The following is a 20959-nucleotide window of genomic DNA, read 5'->3' as shown; positions in this document are numbered from 1 at the left end:
ACCGAGGTCGAGCGAGCGGCGTCATCGGAGGAGTGAAGTCCGCCCTCCGGAGTCGTCGGAGACCGAGGTGAGGTGAACCGGAGGTCGGGAGTGAGGATCGCACTCCGGAGTCGCCCGGAACCTGAGAGGAGGAGCACCGGAGGTCGGGGGTGAGGATCGCACCCCGGAGTCGCCGGAAGTCGACATCGAGGCCAGGCCGGCCGACGTCATCGGAGCCGAGAGCGCCATCGGACCGGAGCCGCCCGAAGTCGACACCGAGTAGAGACTGCCCGACGCCGTCGAATCGGAGGTCGAGATTGAACCGAGGCCGCCGACATCGGACCGGAACCGCCTACCGGCGTCGTCAAAGAACTGACATTGTGCCGAGGCCGCCGAGACCGAACCGGAACCGCCTCACGGCGTCGACACGACTCCAGCGGCGTCGGAACATCAGAAAAAGGGCAGTAAGTGGAGTAGAGGGCGCCTAAGGCCCTGTGGAGACCTGAGAGACTGCTCTAAGGGGCTAGGGAGGTGCTAAAACCAACCTGACTGTGCCTGGGGTGAACTGGGACTAACCTAGAGAGGTTGTGTGGAGAGAGAAAGCCAGGGCACTGGTATTCCCCCCTTTGATCTACCTCAGTTTAGGCCTCAGCCTTGTCCCAGCCAGGGAGTAGCCCCCCCCCCTCAAGCCTTCCACAACCCTACAAGCTGTGCCTGGGCCAAATCAGCCCTTAGGAATTGAAAAGTCATCTGATTACATGAGTGTTGCTGTATACTTTTAATTATTTATTGGGGGTACTGTATTTATTGAGTTTTTTACCTATTTATTGCTTCACTATATTTATAGGTCCACAGGACTTGATGGTGTACAATATTTATTGGTACAGTATTTATTGCCTCAAAATATTTAATTGCCTGTATTACCTGCACTGATATTTATGTCCCTTGTATTTATGATCATCCCTATTTATTGAATCTTCAGATAATATTTATTTGACCTGCACTATTTAAAATTTGTATATTGTGATTGACCTATTCATTTTTCCAATCAGCAACTAAGAGAAAAAGATAAAGAAAGAATATTTTCATAATTTTTACGGTGTAGAGTCGTTTTTGGAACGGATGCACGCATGGTTATTGTATGGGTATATTGTATGCTTAGCACTGCGCCTGTTTCCTGACCACTCGAGCCAAGCTACCACAGTGTGTCCGGAAGACCACCACCACCCCTTCTAGTGTGGGAGTGGTTTTCCAACATAAATTGGTGTTCAGTGGTGGGATAGAGCTGTGCCTACATATACTCAACAATAACTGTGGGTAGTCCATAGGCCTACACCGGGAGTTTTCTCAAAGCGGCCTTCCTAATTGTGGGATTTTGTTTTTTCCAAATTTACTCTGGTGGTGGGAGGAGGTATTATTAAAGGTACCCCCCTGCATTGTTACTGCACAAAACCTGTCCTCTAACCTGAGTGGGCAAGATGGAGTTTGTACTAGAGAATCTAGAAACGTACACTGTGGCCCAACTCAGGGAGTTTTGCCAGCGGGAGGGGGTGTACTGTCCCCCAGGAGCAAAGAAGGGTGCACTCCAAACCAGCTTAAGGGCTTGGGGGGAGGCACGCCGAGAAAGCAAGGCTGAGGAGGAAGACAGGGATGGAGAGCCTGACCCCGAGGGGGCTGAGATGTACCAACCTGAGGTGGGGAACCTGTCAGCAGGGCCCAGGACACTTTCTAGGAAGGGCAGCACTGTCTCTAGTGGGGGCTTATCCGAAGTGGAGTTAGCAGATCGGAGGGAGAAAAGACAGCTCACATGGGACTTAGCAAAGCTGGAGAAGGAGAAGGAGGAACAGAGGATGGCTCATGAGACGGAGAAACAGAAGATGGCTCATGAGATAAGACTGAAAGAGATAGAGCTTCAGATCCTAAGAATTGGGGCACCAACTGTTCCTAATGGTGGCAGCAAAGACCAAGAAATCACCAGGGAATCCAAACCTTACCTGCCAAAGGACATAGTAGCTAGCTATGGGGCGGGTGACGACATCGCCAAGTGGCTAGCAGCCTATGAGGTCTCGTTGAGGGCCCATGGGGTTCCAGTGAAGTATTGGGGAGGAGGATTGTATAGGTACATGCCTCCAGCTGGTAGGGATGCTTTATTGGCCCTCGAAGAGGATGAGCAGACCCACTACCCCACCATGAAACTGGCGCTCATCAGAAAGTTTGGACTAACACCTGAAAAGTACAGACAGAAGTTCAGGGGTAGTCACAAGCTGGGCACACAGAATTGGGTGGACTTCCTGGACTATGCAAAGAAGGCACTGGAAGGTTGGATTCAGGGCAGTGAAGTAAGGAACTACGAGGAGCTGTTTGACCTAGTACTGAAGGAACACCTACTCGAGAAATGTTTCCCTGAACTGCGGCAACACCTGGTGGATAGCAAGCTGACCAGCCCCCGGAAGCTTGCTGAGGAGGCGGACATTTGGGCTAGTACCCGGGTGTCCACAAGGGGGACTGGAGGGGATACTCAAAAGGCCGGACAGGGCGCCCCCCAGAAGAAAGAAGGAGGGGAAAAGAAAAAGGAGTTCTCCAAAGGCCCCCAAAATAACTTCCAAGGGAAGGGAACAGGATTCACCTCTAAGGCTAACCCACCCAGAAACCCTAATCCTGGCCAGAGTCAGCAGCCAAGGGTTGTCCATTGCTATGAGTGCGGTGGCGTTGGACACTATAAAGGAGATCCGAAGTGTCAGAAACGATCACCCCCTCCCACTGGAGGAAAGACCCCCGGAGTAGCTAGTGTAGTGCTCGGGGAGGAGATGCCCTTAACTAAGGGAAGGGAGTGGGCGGGTGTCACTTTAGTGTCCCTGGGAGAACGGGAGATGGTTCCCAAGATCCAGGTGCCCGCAAATACCGCAAAGTATGGGCAGTGGATCACCATCAACGGCCAAAGAGGGGAGGCTCTGAGAGACACAGGAGCCAGTATGACTATGGTGCGTAGCCAACTGGTGTCTCCAGAGCAGGTAATTCCCGATGTACTCCACCCAGCCGCGATGGCTGACGGCAGAACAGGCCACTTTCCCGTGGCCGAGGTTCCCTTTGAATGGGGGGGGGTTGCAGGTTCACTTCGAGTTGCCGTAAGCCCTGCCGTGCCAGTCGATTGTCTGCTGGGCAATGACATGGAGCACAACGCTTGGAAGGAGGTGGAATACCGGACTCACACCGAGATGCTGGGTACACCTGACTGGGCCTGTGTTAGCACAAGGTCCGAGACTACCCGAAGAGGGAGTTCATTCCGGCTGGAGCCTGGAACAAAGGCCCAGCCAGCTGCCAGTCAAGGGAAGAACCGAGGACAGGAGGAGCCTGCCTCGGCGTCTCCACCCCGTAGGACGGATAGGCCACCGGAGGTGGTGGGCCAGGAGTCTGCGGAGGGGGACGTTACCAACCTGGAGGACTTACCCATCCCGGCCGAGTGGCACGTGGAGGGAGGCCCGTCCAGGGAGGAATTCTGCCAGGGGCAGAGGGAGTGCCCTACCCTTGAGGGGCTGAGGCGACAGGCCGAAGCCCAGGCAGCAGGGAACGTTGAAGGGAACTACAGTGTTTACTGGGAGGATGGCCTCCTCTACAGTGAACCCAAGGCACCCCTACATGGATCGTCACGAGCCTTGGTAGTTCCTCAACGTTATCGAGCCTTCCTTCTGGAGTTGGCTCACGAGATACCATTGGCAGGACACCTGGGGCAAGACAAGACCTTCGCCCGTCTTGTCCCACACTTTTATTGGCCTCAGATGAAAGTGTCGTCCGATACCTACTGCCGGACATGTGTGTCTTGCCAAGCCAGTGGGAAAACAGGGGTGAAGCTGAAAGCTCCCCTGGAACCACTTCCTGTCGTTAGCACCCCCTTTGAAAGGGTGGGCATCGACATTGTGGGTCCATTAGATCCACCGACTACAGCTGGTCACAGGTTTATCCTGGTTCTGGTGGATCATGCCACACGGTACCCAGAGGCAATACCTCTGAGGACCATAACAGCACCTGTTGTGGCTAGGGCCCTGATGGGAATCTTTACCCGAGTGGGTTTTCCCAAGGAAGTTGTGTCCGACAGGGGGACCAACTTCATGTCAGCGTATATGCGGGCAATGTGGAAGGAGTGTGGAGTGACCTACCGGTTCACGACTCCTTACCACCCCCAGACCAATGGTCTGGTGGAAAGGTTTAACAAAACCTTAAAAGGCATGATCAGAAGTCTGCCTGAAAGCCTGCGGAGGAAATGGGACGTCCTCCTACCCTGTTTACTTTTTTCCTACAGGGAAGTGCCACAGAAGGGAGTGGGCTTCAGCCCCTTCGAGCTTCTGTATGGGCACCCTGTACGTGGACCTCTTAACCTGGTGAGAGACGGATGGGAAAGAACTCCCAGAAAGCTCCCCCAGGATGTGGTGAGCTACATGCTGGCCTTCCGGAGCCAAATGGCTAAGTTGTGGAAGCAAGCTTCTGACAACTTGGAAGCCAGCCAAGCAGTGATGAAGGCGTGGTATGACCACAACGCTCACCCGGTGGAGTTGGAGCCTGGCCAGAAGGTGTGGGTGATCGAACCAGGAGAGCTTAGCGCCCTCCAGGATCGCTGGTCAGGACCCTTTGAGGTGTTGGAGAAGAAGGGTAAGGCTACCTACTTGGTGGACCTGAAGACCCCTCGTCAGCCCCTGCGGGTGCTGCATGCCAACTGCCTCAAACCCCACCACGAGAGGCCCGAAGTCATCTTGATGATGGTGACTGACGGAGGAGAGGACGTGGAAAGCGAGCCTCTCCCTGATCTGTTTGCGTCTCAGGAAAAGGATGGGTCGGTGGAGGGAGTGATTCTCTCCCCATCTCTAACTCCTGAACAGCAGGAGGACTGTCGCCAGGTCTTGGGGCAGTACTCTTCGTTGTTCTCCCTTGTCCCAGGTAGGACTCACCGGTGCGTCCATGACGTGGACACAGGAGACAGCCCACCTGTGAAGTCCAAGATCTACCGGATGTCAGACAAGGTGAAGGCCAGCATTCATAGTGAGGTCACTAAGATGCTGGAGCTAGGAGTGATTGAACCTTCTAGCAGCCCCTGGTCCAGTCCGGTGGTGTTAGTACCAAAAGCTGCACCACCGGGTGCCCAACCAGAAATGAGGTTCTGTGTGGACTACCGGGGACTGAATTCAGTGACAAAAACTGATGCTCATCCGATCCCTAGGGCGGATGAATTGATTGACCGGCTGGGAGCTGCCCAATATCTAAGTACCTTTGACCTTACTTCGGGGTACTGGCAGATCTCTTTGACTGATGGAGCAAGGGAAAGGTCAGCCTTCTCCACGCCCAATGGCCACTACCAGTTCTGTGTGATGCCCTTTGGGCTCAAGAACGCACCTGCCACGTTTCAGCGCCTGGTAAACCAGATCCTCACCGGAATGGAGAGTTTCTCTGCTGCTTATCTGGATGACATAGCCGTCTTCAGTAACAGCTGGGAGGATCACTTGCATCACCTGCAAGCTGTTCTCCAGGCCCTGAGACAAGCTGGATTGACGATCAAGGCCAGCAAGTGCCAGATCGGGCAGGGGTCGGTAGTGTACCTTGGACACTTGGTGGGTAGGGGAACGGTGCAACCCCTCCAGGCGAAGATCGAGGCCATCATGGCCTGGGAACCCCCCAAGACACAGACTGAGGTCCGAGCATTTTTGGGCCTCACGGGATACTATCGCCGCTTCGTGAAGGGGTACGGTACCATCGTAGCCCCCCTCACGGAGCTCACGTCCAAGAAACAACCTCGACGGGTAGTCTGGACGGAGGCTTGTCAGCAAGCCTTTGTGAGATTGAAGAAAGCCATGTGCGAGGCCCCGGTCTTAAGGGCCCCAGACTTTTCCAAGGAGTTCATTGTCCAGACAGATGCATCAGAACATGGCATTGGGGCAGTGTTATCGCAACTCAACGAAGAGGGTCTGGATCAACCCGTGGTCTTCCTATCCCGGAGACTACTTCCCAGGGAACAGAAGTGGAGTGCAATAGAGCGTGAAGCCTTTGCAGTGGTATGGGCTCTGAAGAAGTTGCGGCCATACCTGTTTGGATCGCACTTCCTAGTTCAGACCGACCACAGACCCCTTCGCTGGCTGATGCAGATGAAGGGGGAGAATCCCAAGTTGTTGAGGTGGTCTATTTCCCTACAGGGGATGGACTTTCAGGTGGAACATCGGCCTGGAGTGGACCACGCCAATGCAGACGGTCTCTCAAGGTATTTCCGCCTTAGTGATGAGAACTCCCAAGGGGTTGGGTAGCTCTCCCCACTTTCAGCTGGGGGGGACGCGTGTTAGACCTGTCAGCCCTTTGGGTGGTCCCTCCTCATCATTATTTATTTTGTCCCACTTTTGCCTCAAACCCTGTTTGAATTTTTCCTTTTTGGGAACCACCAGACTTTTTAGTGTTGCTGCAGATTCAGGGAGCCATTTTACCTACCCCTGAAACTTCTGTCTGAGGGCCTGGAGCACAAAATGGTGGCCACCTGTGACATCACCAGCATCCACTGGAACCTACCAGCACCTTCCAGAACATTCCAGAACCCTGTGACAGTTGGAGGCGGTTTGGAATGTTGGGGAGTTAAGAGGGAGAGTTGGCAGTTGGAGTTGGCAGTTGGCACCTGACTGGTGAAGAGAGAGCAGCACAACAGTGAAGGAGGAAGGAGTGAAGCAGCAGGGGTGGAAACTTGTGCCTGGAGTGGGGTCCATAAACCCACCCTTGATACTTGTCCCTACTGATGGATCCCAGCCTATAGCCCTGTGTGGGAAGAAGACAGAAAAACTCATCCTAAGGACCTGAACAGCAGGAACAGGCCTTAGAAGCAGAAAGCAGCAAGATCCTGACCTGGAAACTGGTTTCCCTGGAGTCCGGCGTCGAGTAGCCTAAGACCTGGAGCCCGAGGTGGAGAAGCGGCGCTGACTGAAGAAGCAGACGTCATACCCGGAGCCGCCTGAGGTCGTGAGAGGGCGCCGACGGAGGTCGTGAGGAATACCAGAGGTCGAGGAGGAAGTGAACCGAGGTCGAGCGAGCGGCGTCATCGGAGGAGTGAAGTCCGCCCTCCGGAGTCGTCGGAGACCGAGGTGAGGTGAACCGGAGGTCGGGAGTGAGGATCGCACTCCGGAGTCGCCCGGAACCTGAGAGGAGGAGCACCGGAGGTCGGGGGTGAGGATCGCACCCCGGAGTCGCCGGAAGTCGACATCGAGGCCAGGCCGGCCGACGTCATCGGAGCCGAGAGTGCCATCGGACCGGAGCCGCCCGAAGTCGACACCGAGTAGAGACTGCCCGACGCCGTCGAATCGGAGGTCGAGATTGAACCGAGGCCGCCGACATCGGACCGGAACCGCCTACCGGCGTCGTCAAAGAACTGACATTGTGCCGAGGCCGCCGAGACCGAACCGGAACCGCCTCACGGCGTCGACACGACTCCAGCGGCGTCGGAACATCAGAAAAAGGGCAGTAAGTGGAGTAGAGGGCGCCTAAGGCCCTGTGGAGACCTGAGAGACTGCTCTAAGGGGCTAGGGAGGTGCTGAAACCAACCTGACTGTGCCTGGGGTGAACTGGGACTAACCTAGAGAGGTTGTGTGGAGAGAGAAAGCCAGGGCACTGGTATTCCCCCCTTTGATCTACCTCAGTTTAGGCCTCAGCCTTGTCCCAGCCAGGGAGTAGCCCCCCCCTCAAGCCTTCCACAACCCTACAAGCTGTGCCTGGGCCAAATCAGCCCTTAGGAATTGAAAAGTCATCTGATTACATGAGTGTTGCTGTATACTTTTAATTATTTATTGGGGGTACTGTATTTATTGAGTTTTTTACCTATTTATTGCTTCACTATATTTATAGGTCCACAGGACTTGATGGTGTACAATATTTATTGGTACAGTATTTATTGCCTCAAAATATTTAATTGCCTGTATTACCTGCACTGATATTTATGTCCCTTGTATTTATGATCATCCCTATTTATTGAATCTTCAGATAATATTTATTTGACCTGCACTATTTAAAATTTGTATATTGTGATTGACCTATTCATTTTTCCAATCAGCAACTAAGAGAAAAAGATAAAGAAAGAATATTTTCATAATTTTTACGGTGTAGAGTCGTTTTTGGAACGGATGCACGCATGGTTATTGTATGGGTATATTGTATGCTTAGCACTGCGCCTGTTTCCTGACCACTCGAGCCAAGCTACCACAGTGTGTCCGGAAGACCACCACCACCCCTTCTAGTGTGGGAGTGGTTTTCCAACAAACTGATATTGGTATGTTCATTAATTTGAACGTTTTAGTTTCTATTTTTGAATGTGTGTATCAAAGGTTATATTAGGGGAAGAGGAGGTCTGCCACTCTATCACAAGGATGATGTCATCAGTGATGTCATCAGTGATGTCATTTGAGATATCATCAGTGATGGCATGAGTGATGTCAGTGACCATGTCATGAGTGATGTAATATGTGACGTCATCAGTAGTGCATTGCGGGCGCGTGAGTTATAGTTAGCTGAACTAACTATAACGGGGAAATTTCATTGGTTTTTTACGAGTGAAATGTCCAGCTAACTATAACATGGGTGAAACCTTTGGTTTTTTCATTGAATTTCTAAGGTTTTTTAAATGCTAATTCCTAACTATAACGTGTGTGAAACCCATGGTTTTTTCAGTGAATTTGCAAGGTTTTTTAAATGCTAATTCCTAACTATAACGTGAGTGAAACCCATGGTTTTTTCAGTGAATTTGCAAGGTTTTTTAAATGCTAATTTTTTTTTTTTTTCTTTTTTTTTTTACATATTTTTATTTTAATGTTCTATCCTTTTTTAAAGACTATGGTTAAATTTTAAAAATTCTACAATATGTTTTTTTTTTACCATTTTTATAAAATAAACAGGTAAGATTTATTAGTATAACATATTTTTTTTTTTTTCCTTTTTTTTTTTTTTTTAACGTGCGCGTACGGTAAGCGCACGTCTTGCTTTAATTACGTTAGATTTCTACGCTGTTTGCGTTCATTTACGCAATTTGCGTAGACGCACGTCACGCGCGCACAGCGCGTAACGCGTACGCTGCACGCGCACGTTACGCGGAAGTGAAGGGGCGTGCCTGTTTTGCGCATGCGCGCGTGCGCGTGTCTTTTTTATGCGCATGCGTACTTTTGCCGTAAGCGCTCCGTAAGCGCACCGTAAGCGTAACGTACGCGCACGGTAGATCATGTGATCAAGAAACAAGACTTTTGATTGGTTTTTACAACTTTCAGTTCTAGAACTCTCCTACACCACACCCATTCCCCTCATTTCTGCTTGTGATCCCTTAGGAGAAGGAGCTGGGTTGTCTTTGTGATACGATGGCAGAACAGCAGAGCTCTTCTGAGAGTGAGGCTAGCAGCACTACCTTGAGGCAGAGAAGGAGGAAACAAAAGACCTCTTTCATATGGGAGTATTTTACTTTTCCAGAGGGCAAGAAAAAGGTAAATGCACCCTTAGTGACTTGTAAGCTGTGTAAGCGTGTACTTTCAAGAGGGAATCCCAACAAGAAGTATTCCTTCGGGAATCACACCATGTTGAGACACCTTAAAGATGTACACGGAAGGACACATGCTCGACATACTGAAGGTAACCCTTCAGTAAGTCAACCAAGCACATCCACAGCAGCTCAGCCTGGTCCATCATCTGCAGGGCCGAGTCCATCTTCGGCAGGTCAGGTGAGCCCTTCATCTGTGGGGGGAGCATCTCCTTTTTCTCGTCCTCTGGAAATTAACCCTCGGTTTCTGAGGGTTGAAATACGGTGCGCCACTTGTCATGATCTAATTTGTCATAGGGAGATCAGTATTTCCCTAGTGAACAATAAAATAGATCAGCACATTTGTCGTACCGACTAATATTCCCATTCTTTCTTTCCTCTGTCCCTGCATGAACACAACGGCTCTTTTAAGAGCCAACCTTACCTTTCAACTTTTTTTATATATTGTTTTTAACTTTTTTTTGATTTTTTTTTTACCGTACGCGTACGGTATGCGTAATTATTATTTTTTTTTTTAAAAAACACTAAAAATCAATTATCACATTACAAGGTCCTTGAGAGACTACAATGAAAAACTGAAAATGTGATTGTGGAGAAGTGGAAAAAAGGGACCATGAAATTTTTGACTTACCATACCCACTCAAAAAAATATTTACTCATTTAAATTTATTTTTAATTGCTTTAAAAATGGTTCTAGTTTTCGAAAATTTTCTATCTCAATCTGAAAAAAAAGAAAAAAGTATTAATATTTAATAAAACATTTTATAATACAGTACACATATTTACATATTTTTCAAAAAAATGTTTTGCCTTTTTTTTGCTGTTTTCAGAATATATTGCATTTCACTATAAATTGTGAAAGCAATTGCATTCATCATTTAACAGCGGGCAAAAAAAAAATTAACAATCTCAAAGATTGTTTTAAAAAAGCCCACAATCTCTTTTTGCATAAACATAACTTTATAGAAATGCATAATATTCTTAAAAAATATCATCTAATATCAATACTTATTTCTTTAAAATACCGTCTGATATTTTTGTTTCAGAAGTATAATCACAAAAATATATCTCAAATAACTCCACAATATATCTGATTCCATTTCCTTTATGCCAAATAGTAATTTTAAAATTCTTTTTTGATTAAATTTCCAATGGTAATCCAATAAAAATCTAAAGTTTAAATTGTACAGATCTCACCGATTGTCTGTAACATTTAGGTTTCCGAAAGATTAATTATTAATTAAATAAGTCCACAATAGAATTGTTTACCTTTCCGCATGGCCAAATAGTAATTTAAAAAATCTTTTTGGAATAAATTTCCAATGGCAATCCAATAACATTCCAAAATTTAAATTGTGCAGATGTTACCGATTTTTTCTAAATTTTTGGTTTTCCAAAGTTTCATTAAAAATTGAAAAAGTCCACATTACAATTGGTTACCTTTCCATTAGGCCAAATGATAATTTGTAAAATCATTTTTTTTGAAAATTCCAATGGTAATCCAATAAAATGGTAAAATTGTTTTGTACAGATCTTGCCAAGTCTCTCTAAAATTTTGGTTTCAGGAAGATTAGATTGGAATTTGCTAAATCAAAAGGCAAACGTTGCTTAAAAATCAATTGGGAATCATTACACAGTGTCCAGCCTTTTTTACATTTAAGATAAACTGTGTAATGACCAGAAGTTACAGTAGGTCCATCATGGAAAATTATTGCAACTATTACAAAAGTTTTTCCTGAAATTGATAATTGCTGTCCTGTAAACTTCTTTATTAAAGTATCTAATTTTGAACCATCAGCTTTACAGCGTTGCATCATTAAAATTACATACTGTCCGTATTTGTTTAAAATTAACGTTGAAAACATGTCAGATTGACACTCACTGCATTCCATGCTATGATTAGCATCTTTAACTGATTTAGCAAAAGTGACTGTTTTACTTTCTGGCAATGTTAAATAAATAAACCTTTCAGAATCAACATTAGAGCCACATATATTATAACAGTTTTCACAACTATGTTCCCATTTATAAGAGAGACCAAATAAATTTTCAATGGGAACCCCTTCTTCTTCCAGTACCTGAAGAAAAAACATCAAGAATTCCTGTGCGTCTTGCTGTACATTTTGAGAAAACTGTGTTCGTCCTGAACATACATCTAAAAGTTTTCTAATTTCAGTAGCACTTTCTATTTGAGTTTTATCATTACTCAGCTTTTGAAAAAGGAGACTCAACTCAGAACAGAATCTTTTTCCCTGATTTACTATTATCTGCTCTTGCACACTTTCCAGATAAAATGCAACATTCAGCACGACATTAGCGTAGCAGTTGACACCAGAGCTATTTTCAAAATGACATCCTACAACCTGTTCTTCATTTTCCTTTTTCTTTTTGCTTGCAATTACATCACTCCTCTTTTTTTTCCTCCTCTCTACATCTTCATTACAGATATTCTCATTTCTCCTTTTACGAGAAACTACACGTTTCTCCAACACAGGATACTGACCTAAATGAGGAGCATAGCTTCTTCTTAATCTATTATACTCCTTTACACAATTTGTATCAGCACTAACTTTTGAGTCATCAAAGTCTATCATGAATAAACCTGATAATGTTTTCACTCGTGACAAAGCAACATATGCCATACCTTCTTTGAACACAGTTGAACCAATGTTCACAAATGCACAATCTACAGTCAATCCTTGAGACTTGTGAATAGTTACAGCATATGCTAGAGAAAACGGAAACTGCTTCCTACGTACATATAAGTCTTTCACAAGCATGAAACGAACTGAACAACGACAAATATCTTTAACTTCTTAAATAACTTCTTAAATAACTTCTTAATAAAACCCACAACTCTTCCCATAGCTCCATTAACTAAACCTTTTTCAACATCCAAATTTCTCCTTAAAAATACTCTACAGTTCATGCAAACATATAGATTTTTTTCTAATCCAGCTGTTTTGGACATGTTCTTCTCTAGTGAATCCAATTTATTTTTCAGTGTGCCTGTTAATGTGATAGTAATTCTTCCATCCTCAATTTTGTCCACTGCTTCCAATTTCCTGATATCTTCCTTTTCCAATTTCAAAAGCTCCTCATTGAAAATTGAGCATTCACGTAGAGTTGGCATTAAGCAGATGACACTTTTCTTTTCTGCAATGTTCTTGTATATCTTCTCTGCAACTATTTCTTCCTTTGGAAATAAATTATGTAGCAACCGACTCTGTAATGCTTTTGTGCCAGCTTCAGTGAGTAGTCCAATTCTGATATCTTTCAGAATACTTCCATATTCTTCATCGTTTGCTTGCCTCATATTAGTAGTAAGTTCCTTGTACTCAAAGAAGGACCAAATATTTGCATTACCGATGCTTCCCAATGACTTCTTCGTGTCTTCATGTGTCACAGTATTAAACACTGGTTGTCCTTTAACTGGAGTAAGCTGTAGAAGATCCCCAAAAACTATGACATGTTTTCCACCAAATAACACGTCATAGTCTGTCCTTAGAATTTGCTGCATTCTTAAATGCACAAAGGCAAGCATTAAGTTTGATACCATGCTCACCTCATCAATAATGAGAACTTGCATCTTCTTCAATACTCTTGAAACTTCCAAGCATGCTTCTCCAGTTAGCTTGTTGTATTGTATTTTGTTCTCATGCTCCACTGGTAACATTAGCAAACAATGTAAGGTGATTCCTTTTATGTTATATGCTTCTAACCCAGTTGGAGCAGTAACCACACAAGACAAAGTAGAATCCGTTTTTTGCTGTAGGTAGCTTCTGATGACTTTTATTAAGAAACTTTTTCCAGTTCCAGCTTGTCCACTTACATACATCCTGATTGGATGAAATGATGTGCATGAGCACTCTTTTTTTTCATGTAGAAATCCGTGATCAATTTTGTTTCTGATCTCTTCATAAATTTGTTGCTGCTCTTCGTTCAGCTGTCTTTCCAAATTTTGTAAGTCTATAAATTCTTCTTGAGCTTGATTCATAGCCGTTTCCACTTCATTCATGGCTATTGATGCTTCATTTTCAACGATTGGTTGTCCTAGGGGATCTTGACTGAGTGTTCCTGAACTTTGGCTGTCCTGAGAACTGTCTCTAGCTACTTCTGCTGCAATTGTAGTTTCCTGTTCAATTTCTTCATTTAACATTTGCAGATAAGTTGAGAATGTACTGCATTGTATGCTGTCTTTGCAAGCATTAAAAGAATCTTCATAGCTTTGAAATTCTCCCAGTAGTTCATCCTCTGTACGCCATGGTTTAAACAGCTGTAAAAGAGCCAAGTAGTAAAATTCCTTTTTGTCAGTACTGTCGCAACTCAGCTTCCTGTGATTTATCAAACTTCCTTTTGTTTGCTTCACCAAACATCCTTCCTCACCAATGACTTTATATTTTCCATTGTTGATGTCTTTTGCGGCTTTCCGTGAATAAATGTAGTTCTGCAGCACTTCATACAGACACATGTTCTCCAGAAGATGACTTCTCTTTGGGTAATATGTGTCCAACATGTTTGATTTCAAAATATCTGTACTTTCTGGGTCATTCTCGGCCAAATATTCAATTTCTCCAACAGATTTCAGTACCCGATTTCTCATTGCTGCAAGGCCTAAACTTGCCCAAATTATTCTTCTTGATTTCGAGTAGAGACTTGCAGAAGATAACCTATCTGAACATTCGTAGGATCCAATTTCTCGATGCGATAACATCTTTAAACTGAAACTGTACAGCTTCTTACTGACAGTCTTCTCGTGAGAAATCTCTTCCCACATTTCCTTCAATTCTGTTTTTTCTGATTTCGTAATGTAAGACGTTACATATCGAGCAACAGCAATGGACTTGTCAGCTACATACTGTATATCCATGTTAGCATTCCACATGGATAAAATGACTGGGTTGTAGTCATTTATATTTTTTGATTCTTCTTTTCTTTTAAGGTTGTAGGTATTCTTAGGTGATTTTCTTGTGATAGTATGTCTCACAGATGACATAAAACTGTTTACTCTTCCATTTGAAAGAACAGGTCTAGGAAATCCAAATCGACATTTAGTGTAGTATTTATCTTTGCTCTTGTATTTCCGTCGACAGTATTTTCCACACCGATGACTTTGGAAACGTAAAACTTGCTCCTTTAACTTTTTCTCTTCTGTGCTTTTTGGTATAGCACATGTTGCATATTCTTCAATGTAAGATAACACTGCTTCATCAGCATCTGTTCCAAACTTTGGGGAATCCTTGATCCACAACAGCATATGAATATGAGGAGCACCTCTTGCCTGGTACTCTTTTCTCCAAAAGAAATCCACTACTTCTCCTAGAGGTGGATTTTTTTTATTGCAGATGAAGGACATCATAGCCTCAAATCTATGATTGAAATATCTGCAAACATTAACCGGATCCAATGAGCACAGTTCTCCTGCTGTCTTGTATTCGATGTTTTTAATGTTTGAATTTGCCTCTCATAGAAAATCCAGTAAATCATCCCAAGCGTACTCAGCACAGCTTAGGGTAACGAACCATGTTGGTGTTCCTAAATTCCGTAACATGCATTTTAATTCACCATGGCGTCGGTACCAATATTCATTTGTCCCACGCTGACAAGCCATCAGATTGATCAGTTGTGTTTCCAAATGATCATCTCGGTGCTGCACTTTCTCCATAAAATCCTTAGCAGACACATTTTGTAAATGTACTCCACTTTTTAAAATGTGATTTACTGCATAAGACAGTGCAGACAAGTCGCTTTCAAATAAAAGATGGAACAAATAAGGAATACTTTGTCGAAATCTGGGATCTTCAGCATATAGTCTTGTAGTCCGATACTCAGAAGCTGGAATCTGTTCTGGACGTTCATCGTATTGTCCTCCTTTTCCTTTAGGAAACAGCTGGGGAAAACATCGAGCTTCCAAGCTCTCCTCCCATACACTCATGGGAGTTCCTTTTGCTTTCTTCATCTGAAACAGATCAATATTGTCTCCCATAACTTCTTTTGAATGAAGAGGATGTATGCTAAAATGTTCATAAATTTCTTCTTCCTTTGACTTGTCCACTTTTTCAATTTGTCCAGTTGGTGTTTCTGTGTCTTCTTGTAAATCTTCTTCTTCTTCTTCTTCTTCTTCTTCTATATAAATTGATTCATACCATTTGTTATTACTTTTCAAATACAAATTTGCTCTTTGTACTTTCCGTACATCTACCAGCTCCTGCCAAATCTTCTTATTCTTTGTCGGTACACCATTAACCAGAATAATTAATGGTTCAGTTTCCAAAGTATCCGCATCAATAGTTTCCATATTTTTTTTCAAATCCAAGGGCAAATACACCACTCTACCTTTTAAACCTCTCAGTAAATCTGAAGGAGGTAATTTACCAGTTTTGGGCTCCATACGTACTATGGTCTGGAACGGATGAACACATTGAATGAGTATAGACTCATATGTATTTAATTCAGAAAGTTCAGCAGGAATAGCATCCAATTCTAAATTATTATGTACAGCTCTGGTCGGCATTCTATTTTCCTCTAACTTGTTGTAACAGTATTTACAAATACGCTGATCTTCACCCAATTCAAAACAATTTTCAAGAAATATATATGTGGCAAAATCCTTCCACTTATAATTATCTTCATTTTCACTCTTTCTGTAGAGATCAACATTCCTAGTTTGTTTTCTATAATGAGTTCTGCGGCAACAAATACAAGTAATATTTGGTCTTTCATTAGAGATTATTGCAAATTTTGTTATGTGATCATTAAATGTCTTACTTACAGAGGGTTCTACATTCTCTTCCACTTCTTCCTCATTTACTGTGTCCTTTTCTGCACTGTTTTGTTCAGGACCAAAGTAACAAAACTGAATTTCATCAACAACCTTCTCTACATCTGATACCGATCCACGGAACAGAGCCCTATTCAATTCATCTAACTTTATTGCTGGACTTTTAGCAAAATACAACCCTCTCACAAACTTTCTCATTTCAGTATGATGAACAGCCAGCATTCTAAAATGATGGAAAACACTATTACACACTTTTCTAGATAGACAAGCCAGAGAATGACCCTGCAAACCAGTATTCTCTCTCACTCTGCATGGATCTAGACTTTGAAGCACCTTAATCTTCTGTTTTACACTTTTTTTACTATATTCTCTTAGAGACTCACGAAATTTATCAATAGATTCCTGACGCACAGTGCAAATACTACTACAATTCCAAGTGTACACTGGGGCTTTAGGACGTCTCCCCATAGCCTCATCCGCCATCACTTGTACCTCATCTCTTGGAACCATTATCTCCTTCTCCATTATGCAACCATTTTTCACTTCGTAAGCACGACCTCTGGTGTCAACTGCATGCAGCAAACTATTACTTTGAAAATAGCTCTCTTCATTAAAAAAAGGTTCACTACTTGAACTATGCATCCATTTTCCTAAAAACACTTTACAAACGTTTGTTCTGTTCACTACTCTTTTCCTTTTGCTTTGTGATTTCAGTACATTAACCATTTTATCTAATGTACGCATCCTATTCAAAATTAAAATGAATAGTTTCCTTTTTAATTCTAATGCCTTTGCTGCAATGGCTTCAATTTCTTTTTTTCTCTTGTAAAATTTAGCCTTTGCTTATATTTCTTCACATCCTTTATCAAATTGGACATAACTCTTCTCTGAAACATTTTTCTACGTATCTCTTTAAACGCTGTTTTTCTGTTTAAGTTAATCTTTATAGTTGCAGAAGGTATATTTGCATTAACTAAATTCTCAATTTTTTCCTGTCCTTTTCTATTGAAAACATTCTTTCCAGTACAGACATTTTGTACATTTTTCCTTTTTTTGAATATGTTCTTTAAAAAATCTTTTGTCCGCTTACCAGAAGATTTTTTCTTTTTCCCAACATGAGCATCTCCAACTAACTTAGGTCCTCCAGTTGTCTTCAAATATAGGTTTTTTTTGTGGTCTTTCTTTACTCTGGATTTTGTAGGCATCTTAAATTTTGTTCACTGCTCTTCAGCAATACCTGAAAAAAACTAAAATAAAATTCCTTTATTTTATTTAAATATATTACTACATTTTTTATGTTCTTTAGAAATCTTAAAATACTATAAACCCCTTTCCTATAAATGAAAATCACAATAACACCTTCACAAATTAAATATCTAAAAATAATTCCTGTGTGCACACAAAGTCATGCTTTGAAATTAGACAGAAAACGAAATTTCTTTGCCAATTGCAAAGCATACTTTCTACCACTTTTTAGGCAAGTGAAAAGTACTTTTACAGACTGACACATTATGAATCCACTTTTCAGATTCTTAAAAAAGCACATGTCCAAACTGCTTTTTCAGACCAGCACCATGTGTAACCTGGGTGACTGACTACACTCCAGCAAGGGCAACCAGCCTTAGTGATGCTGAATGTATTTGCATTACTGACTGAAACCTCAAACCCCACTCGCTTGTGAATACTGTGCATGATTCCACAGGGTAAGCAGCTGGGTGTGTGCTAAGAGTGTGCTTCTGCACAAAAAATGGCTCCCCCTTTCCATCTAATGCAACTGTGAAATCACCAGAGCAATACGCAATAAATCTCTGCCTGTAATTCCTCTTTGCACACAGAGTCATGTTTTCATATTAGTCACAAAACGAAATTTCTTTGCCAATTTGAAAGAACACTTCCTACTCTTTTTTTTGGCAAGTGATAAACACTTTTACAGACTGACACATTTTAAACCAACTTTTCAGATTCTTAAAAAAGCACATGTCCAAACTGCTTTTTCAGACCAGCACCATGTGTAACCTGGGTGACTGACTACACTCCAGCAAGGGCAACCAGCCTTAGTGATGCTGAATGTTTTTGCATTACTGACTGAAACCTCAAACCCCACTCGCTTGTAAATACTGTGCATGATTCCACAGGGTAAGCAGCTGGGTGTGTGCTAAGAGTCTGCTTCTGCACCAAAAAATGGCTCCCCCTTTCCATCTAATGCAACTGTGAAATCACCAGAGCAATACGCAATAAATCTCTGCCTGTAATTCCTCTTTGCACACAGAGTCATGTTTTCATATTAGTCACAAAACGAAATTTCTTTGCCAATTTGAAAGCACACTTACTACTCTTTTTTTGGCAAGTGATAAACACTTTTACAGACTGACACATTTTGAATCCACTTTTTAGATTCTTTAAAAAGCACATGTCCAAACTGCTTTTTCAAACCAGCACCATGTGTAACCTGGGTGACTGACTACACTCCAGCAAGGGCAACCAGCCTTAGTGATGCTGAATGTATTTGCATTACTGACTGAAACCTCAAACCCCACTCGCTTGTGAATACTGTGCATGATTCCACAGGGTAAGCAGCTGGGTGTGTGCTAAGAGTCTGCTTCTGCACCAAAAAATGGCTCCCCCTTTCCATCTAATGCAACTGTGAAATCACCAGAGCAATACGCAATAACTCTCTACCTGTAATTACTCTTTGCACACAGAGTCATGTTTTCATATTAGTCACAAAACGAAATTTCTTTGCCAATTTGAAAGCACACTTACTACTCTTTTTTTTGGCAAGTGATAAACACTTTTACAGACTGACACATTTTGAATCCACTTTTTAGATTCTTAAAAAAGCACATGTCCAAACTGCTTTTTCAGACCAGCACCATGTGTAACCTGGGTGACTGACTACACTCCAGCAAGGGCAACCAGCCTTAGTGATGCTGAATGTATTTGCATTACTGACTGAAACCTCAAACCCCACTCGCTTGTGAATACTGTGCATGATTCCACAGGGTAAGCAGCTGGGTGTGTGCTAAGAGTCTGCTTCTGCACCAAAAAATGGCTCCCCCTTTCCATCTAATGCAACTGTGAAATCACCAGAGCAACACGCAATAAATCTCTGCCTGTAATTCCTCTTTGCACACAGAGTCATGTTTTCATATTAGTCACAAAACGAAATTTATTTGCCAATTTGAAAGCACACTTACTACTCTTTTTTTGGCAAGTGATAAACACTTTTACAGACTGACACATTTTGAATCCACTTTTCAGATTCTTAAAAAAGCACATGTCCAAACTGCTTTTTCAGACCAGCACCATGTGTAACCTGGGTGACTGACTACACTCCAGCAAGGGCAACCAGCCTTAGTGATGCTGAATGTTTTTGCATTACTGACTGAAACCTCAAACCCCACTCGCTTGTAAATACTGTGCATGATTCCACAGGGTAAGCAGCTGGGTGTGTGCTAAGAGTCTGCTTCTGCACCAAAAAATGGCTCCCCCTTTCCATCTAATGCAACTGTGAAATCACCAGAGCAATATGCAATAAATCTCTGCCTGTAATTCCTCTTTGCACACAGAGTCATGTTTTCATATTAGTCACAAAACGAAATTTCTTTGCCAATATGACAAACACCTTAATTTATCGTGAAAACATAGTCCATATTATTTTACATGTTCCTCACATTTAAATTTCTCCCAAAACAGAAAATGATAAACACAACTTCAACAAAAGGAATTCCATTTCTATTATTCATTTCTTAATTTACCATATACATCCCCTCTCAAACTCTAAACTCACCTTTAAAATTAGTTAGCTGTGAAAGAAATGTGGCACTCAAACAGCAGATTATCAGAGCCAGGATCTCTGTTCTTTACACCTCTCTCCTCTCAGCAGAACCAGATAATGGCAAACTTTCCCTCTCTTTTTCCACACATATACATGTTAATTTCAAATCTCAGTGCTTCCCCCTTTTTTTCAAATGTAATCACACATTTCTATTGGTTGAAAACCAACCCTTTTCCAAAAGTACCCTTCCCCCAACTTGACTTCTGCCTAGTACCCTTCCCCCAACTTGACTTCTGCCTGCTACCATAGCAACAGCTCATGGAACACTGCTGTGTGGAGTTAGGTCAGAAGTTCACCAAACAATGTTTCAATTCCACAGAGCAAGAGTGCTTGACTTTTCAAACCTAACAGCAAATCCATAGTACTGTTCTTTGGTAACACATTTTTCTGTACCAATACAAAACATGCTTCTATTAATTTACACATACAGCCTAGTTTTTATTCTAGAATGGTATGAAACAGCCAATCAGTTCTTTTTTTTATAAAAAAAATATGTATGCCTCCATTTCCAAACTGTCTTTCATTTCTTTTTACCATTCTACTGAATTACACCTCCTGAGTGCATCCAGTTCTCCTTTGAAGATGTTCACAGTGTGGATTGTAGGGCACAGCTATGTCTTCTGGAGTGAAAAGTATGCAGAGAAAACAGATATGGTGAGAGACCTTGCTTTGCCAAATGTAGACATTAAATGGATTGGTCAGAGAGGGTTAAAGTGGCACCAATTGATGCCATTGGTGAAATCCTTCATGCAAATCCAACACCCTGACCTCATAATAGTGCACTGTGGTGGCAATGACCTAGGCACTTTGACTGGGGTAGGTCTAGAAA

This window comes from Triturus cristatus, chromosome 4_2 (genome assembly GCF_964204655.1).
Source record: "Triturus cristatus chromosome 4_2, aTriCri1.1, whole genome shotgun sequence".
Classification (NCBI taxonomy): domain Eukaryota; kingdom Metazoa; phylum Chordata; class Amphibia; order Caudata; family Salamandridae; genus Triturus; species Triturus cristatus.
This window is presented reverse-complemented; position numbering follows the sequence as displayed.